Here is a 6161-nt window from a genome sequence, read left to right as displayed (position 1 = left end):
TAGAAGCTGCAGAACCGGAATTATAATTGAAGCCTCCTGACTCATATTTCAGGGCTATTTCCAGTACATTTCTATGCTTCTTCCAGCATCCACTCATTCACTCTATACAGGTTTATCATAGAACAACTACATTTCAGACCCATCGCAACATGTTAATGTGGAAAGAATTACCTTTCAATAAGGTAATTGACTGGACTAAGATAAACTGGACTGTTGTAGTTTATCTTAGGACAGGGCCGAAAGTAAGCTCATCACACGAGATGAATTGTGCCGAAGTACAGCAGTAGAGGGCTGCCGCTCGCTCAGGCAAAACAGCGCCGACTGTCCTGCTGTGGTAGCTTTTATTAAAGCATTATCTAGGTTTACACTTCAAGACTTGTTTTCTTAACATTTCAGAAATGCCAAAGCAGCAACTATGTTTTTATTAATTATACAAGCAATAATTGGCTTTCTTGAAAACATGCCATGCTTCGTCCTTGAGTGCAAAAGCAGCACAAAGTTCTCACCATTATTTTGATTATACTGAAGTAGCGCAAGGACATTTCCTTGTGTTCCCACCACTCTGATTATACTGAGTACATCTCATGGATCAGTGCCCAAAGCACTCAATGCTTCCTCACAGGCCCCCGGTTTGCCGGCGGGGGGGACTCAAAGCAATCAGGACTGTTTGCAGTTCTGGTTTATTCACCAGCCCCCAGTTTGCTGGGGGGGGCTCATGGGTCACGTCTCCTTTCCATGTCCTCAGTTATTCCACTACACTGGACCAAGTGAAATATACAAATATAGGGAGAGAGGAAGGTTTATGGAGGGTATGGCTTACTGGTGAGCCGTCAACTCTAAAGGATTATAAAAGAAACCCATTCAGACAAGAGAGATATCATTAATCTCTGACTTTTGTACATACATTTATCAGATATTTACCAAGCCCTACTCAGCTCCAGGTCCTATGTTAGATATTTTTAAAAAAATTTTTTAACATCTTTATTGGAGTATAATTGCTTTAGAATGGTGTGCTAGTTTCTGAGAAATATGGAACGCTTCACGAATTTGTGTGTCATCCTTGCACAAGGGCCATGCTAATTTTCTCTGTATCACTCCAATTTTAGTATATGTGCTACCGAGGCAAGCACCCTATGTTAGATTTTGATGACACAGGCATGAATCAGACAATTCTTAGGAGTTCACAATTTAGTCTAATAGAGCATTTCACTGCTTACAAGTAATTTCTCCACCATTTATAATAGCTGCCATTTGCTGAATGCTTAATATGTGCCCATGTTGTACTAAGCTTTATACATTATTATAATTATATTAATTAATCCTCAAAGTCTTGTTAGAATGTACATTACATAAGGTCGGAGATTTTTGTCTGTTTTGTTTACTCTTGTATCTCTAGAACCTAGAAGAATGATTGTCACATAATAGGCACTCAAAAAAGTTTTGTTGAATGAATAAATAAACAACACTGTTATGTAGAGAGAACCATTACCTCCATTTCCCAGATGAGTAAACTAAGGAGCATGTAGGTGAAATGCTTTGCTCGAGGACTCCCAAATAGTAACAGGCAGAACAAAGACACTTTCAGAAGAACCCATAAATGCCCGACTCCAAACCCAAGAGTCTTACCCTTTGTGTACTGGTGGTCCTCAAACTTTAGCATGAATCAGAATCACCTGGAGAGTTTGTTAAAACATAGATTGCTGGGCTCCCAAGTTTCTGATTCAGCAGATCTGGAGTAGGGTTGGAGAATATTCATTTCTAACAAATTCCCAGGTGATTCTGATGCTGATGGTCCAGGGATCATACTTTGAAAACCACTAAGTTACCAAACTGCCTCCCAATTTCTCATTTATTCTTAAGGTAGAGTAGAGATTAACATCCCATGGCAGAGAGGAAAATAAGGCCAGGTAAGTCCAAGGTCTTACAGCAAGTGTGGGATTCCGAGGTTAGTGTGATTCTAAAGTCCTTATCGTTCCTGATAAACCTTGCTGCTTCAGGTGATGCTTTACAGGCATGAGACACAGAGGAAGCCAGAGGCAGAGAAGAGTGAAGGTATTTGTTAGGAGGAGATGAGGGTAAATTTGGAAAGTTTACCATCCAATTTACTGTCCTGAAGGAGGGGTCTGTGGCTCTGCCATTATCTTGCTGTGTACTCTGGGCCAAACCCCTTCCTCTCTCTGGACCTCTCTCCTTCTTCTCCTCTATAAAGCAGGGCCCTCTCCAGCTTGCAGCACAGCCTGGGACCATCAAAGACAGGCAGGGAAGTAGAGGTTGCATGAAGCCTGTCTCTGATTGTTTGTGCTGGCTCCAGGCAGGTCATGCGGGGACTTTATGATATTCAACCACCGCTGCTGAAACGGGAATCTGAGCAGGACTGGCACCTGTCACGGCCTTTTCCTGTGTTCGGTGGGAGAGATGCAGGGAGAGCAGCTGCAGGCTAGGCCGGCACGGGCTTGGGGGTTGACTGGCAACAGCAAGAAGGGCAGGGCATCTCCACGGCTAACCCACCCAGTGTTGAGGGTCCCCAGGGGACCTATAGAGGACAGAACTAGTGCCCCCGGAACAACCCCAGGAAAGCGTAATCATCCCGAGCCTCCTGCCACCCGCGGTTGCATGGGCTGCTGACTGCCGGCTCAGCTTAGACACCAGCGCCAATCCCAGGCCTTCAAAGTGACCTCACAGCAGATGTGATTGGTCCTCTCTCAGCACCGGGCGCGTCCTGTCAGCTCACCGTCAACTGACCTTTGGGGGAGAACTGGCGGGTTGCGTGACCTTGAAGAAATCACTTTACTTCTCTGAACCTCGTTTATAAAATGGATATATTAATACCTATCCTGAAATGACCCATAAGACAGTGAACATGTCCAGAAAAGACATCATCTCCATAAAATTTTCTTTTATTGTTTGCTTCTGCTTACAAAAGTAACATTATAAAAATAAAGATAGAATACAAACACTGGAAGTTCCTTGTACACTATTTCCTCCCTTTCTCCCAGCTCAAAGTTAACTATTAACAGTTCAGTGTATTTTCTCTCAGGTTTTTTTTCTATGAATATAAAAAGATTATTTTTAAACAAAAATTAAGTTATTCTATACAACTTTTTCCTCACTTAATAATATATTTGAACATCTTTCAAGGTTGGTAGAAAAGACCTTTCTCATTTTTTTAAAATGTCTACATTGTAGTCAAAGCCCTTATCCCTGGATATTTGTTATTTCTATTATAACAGCAGCAGCAACAACAAAACCTGCAGCAAATTTTATTTATTTGTGTAAGAATTTCTGTAGGATACATTTTTGGAAGTTGAATTTCTGGGTCAAAAATGTAAGCACATTTTAATGACACAAAAAGCACAGGCAACAAAAACAAAAATAAACACGTGGGACTACATTAAACTGAAAAGCATCTGTATAGCAAAGGAAACAGCCAACAGAATGAAAAGGCAACCTATGGAATGGGAGGGAATGTTTGCAAACCAGATATCTGATAAGGGGTTAATCTCCCGGATATGTGGGGAACTCCTACATCTCAATAGCAAAAAACTTACAACATGATTTAAAAATGAGCTAGGGACTTGAGTGGTCCTTAGCTCACAAAGATGTGCAAACAGTCGACAGGTATATGAAAAGATGCCTCAGAAGTCACTAATCATCAGGAAAATGCAAATCAGAACCACAATGAAGTATTGTGAGTTATTGCCTCACATCTATTGGGATGGCTATTATGAAAAGTAACAAAAGACAACAAGTGACATCGAGGATACGGAGAAATTGGAACCCTTGAACACTGTTGATGGAAATGCAAAATGGTGCAGCCATTATGAAAAACAGCATGGAGATTCCCCCAAAATTTAAACATAGAATTATCATATGATTCAGTGTTCCCACTTCTGAGCATTTATCCAAAAGAACTGAAATCAGCCTCTTGAAGAAATATTAGCACCTCCCCATATTCATTGCAACACTGTTCACAGAGTTTGTTTTTGACTATTCACAGTGTCAAAAATCAAACCCTGCATACTGAATAAAACAAGGCAGAAAGATGAGTTTATTGCAAGGCTTTCAGCCTGCAAGTGAGGAAACTCAAGGCTATAAGGAGCGATGAGTTCTGAGTTGCTCACAGACTAAGGGATTTTTATGGTGTAAGTGTGGAAGTTATTTGGTTTTTTTCAGCTGATTGGTTGCCTAGTGGTCTTCTTTCTTATTTGGATCAAGGTAGCTGAGTCAGGGAAACAAAGTCTAGAAATAGTGTGAACAGACTTGGTGTTTGAGGATTGGGTGGTATCCTCTGCTGATTTCTGAGAAGAGCTGTAAATTCCAGTAAGGTTAGATTAAGTTTTCTTTATGTGCTTGCTTTGACCATCTCCATTTTGTCCCTGACATAAGTGATTCATTTTAGTTTGGTTCCACAACACTAACCAAGATGTGGAAACAACTTAATATCATTGACAGGTGAATGGATAAAGTGTTTTATATATATATATATATATATATATATATATATATATATATATAATTTATTTATTTATTTATGGGATACTACTCAGCCTTAAAAAAGAAGGAAATTCTGCAATATGCTACAACATGGATGAACTTTAAGGACATTATGCTAAGTGAAATGAACTAGTTATAGAAAGACAAAGACTACATGATTTCACTTATATGAGGAACCTAAAATTGTCAAATTCATAGAATCTAGGAGAGGAATGATGGTTGCCAGGGTCTGGGCAGAAGGGGAAACTGGGAGTTACTAATCAAGGACATAAAGTTTCAGTTAAGCAAGATTAACAAGCTCTTAGAAATCTGCTGTACAACACTGTACATTGTACACACAGTCAACGATAATATATTTGTACACTTAAAAATTTGTTAAGGGCTTCCCTGGTGGCACAGTGGTTGAGAGTCCGCCTGCCGATGCAGGGGATACAGGTTCGTGCCCCGGTCTGGGAAGACCCCACATGCCGCGGAGCGGCTGGGCCAGTGAACCATGGCCGCTGAGCCTGCGGGTCCGGAGCCTGCGCTCCGGAACGGGAGACGCCACAACAGTGAGAGGCCCGCATACTGCAAAAAAAAAAAAAAAAAAAATTGTTAAGAGGATAGATCTCATTTTAAGCGTCCTTAAACAAAGTGAAATTCAAACAAACAAAAATACAAAGTGACTGCAGCATTTTACATTCTGACCAGAAACGTATAAGGGTTCCAGTTTTTTTTGCATCCTCATCAACACTTGCTACTGTTTGTCTTGTTGATTACAGCCATTCTAGTAATTTTATAGTGGTATCTCATTGTGGATTTTTATTTGCATTTCCCCGTGCTGGGTGTCTTTTTGCGTGCTCGTTACCTATCCATATGTCTTCTTTGGTGAAATGTCTACTCAGATACATTGCCCATTTTCTTAAATGTTATCTTCTTATTGTTGAGCTGTAGGTGTTCCCTATATGTTCTGGATACAAGTCCATTGTGGTAAAGACGGCTTGCAAATGTTTTCTCCCACCCTTCCCAAAATATATAAGCACGTTTTATTTTATTTTATTTTTTTTTAACATTTTATTTTATTTTTGGTGGCATTGGGTCTTCATTGTGGTGTGCAGGCTTCTCATTGCGGTGGCTTCTCTTGCTGCAGAACACGGGCTCTAGACACACGGGCTTCAGTAACTGCAGCACACGGGTTCAGTAGTTGCAGCGCACAGGCTCTAGGGAGCTAAGGCTTCAGTAGTCACGGCTCGCGGGCTCTAGAGCGTGGGCTCTAGAGCGCAGGCTCAGTAGTTGTGGTGCACGGGCTTAGTTGCTCCACGGCATGTGGGATCTTCCAGGACCAGGGATCAAATCTGTGTCCCCTTCATTGGCAGGCAGATTCTCATCCACTGCACCACCAGGGAAGTCCTATAATCACATTTTAAATGTTAATAAGTATTACCAAATTGCTCTCCAAAGAGGAGGCATCAATTTATATTCCCACCAACAGCGTATGGCAATGCTGGTTTCTCAGCACCATCACAAACACAGGATGCCAATCTTTGTTAATATGAAATGAAAAATATTGCACCGTTTTAACTTTGCCTTCCTTTAATGATTAGGAGGAGTATCTCACCATATATTTGTTGACAAGTGCTTTTGCTCTTCTAAGAATTGCATGTTCTTGTTGAAATCTTGCATTCTTC

General features: G+C 41.0%; 1 non-coding gene across 1 annotated transcript; it reads right to left on the bottom strand.

The window, feature by feature from the left end:
* Window positions 1-1023: 1023 nt before the first annotated feature.
* Window positions 1024-1130, bottom strand: LOC116745170. Its single transcript, XR_004347303.1, has one exon. It is a non-coding gene; the product is annotated as a U6 spliceosomal RNA (small nuclear RNA).
* Window positions 1131-6161: the final 5031 nt, after the last annotated feature.

This window comes from Phocoena sinus, chromosome 1 (genome assembly GCF_008692025.1).
Source record: "Phocoena sinus isolate mPhoSin1 chromosome 1, mPhoSin1.pri, whole genome shotgun sequence".
In the NCBI taxonomy this organism is placed as follows: domain Eukaryota; kingdom Metazoa; phylum Chordata; class Mammalia; order Artiodactyla; family Phocoenidae; genus Phocoena; species Phocoena sinus.
This window is presented reverse-complemented; position numbering and strand designations above follow the sequence as displayed.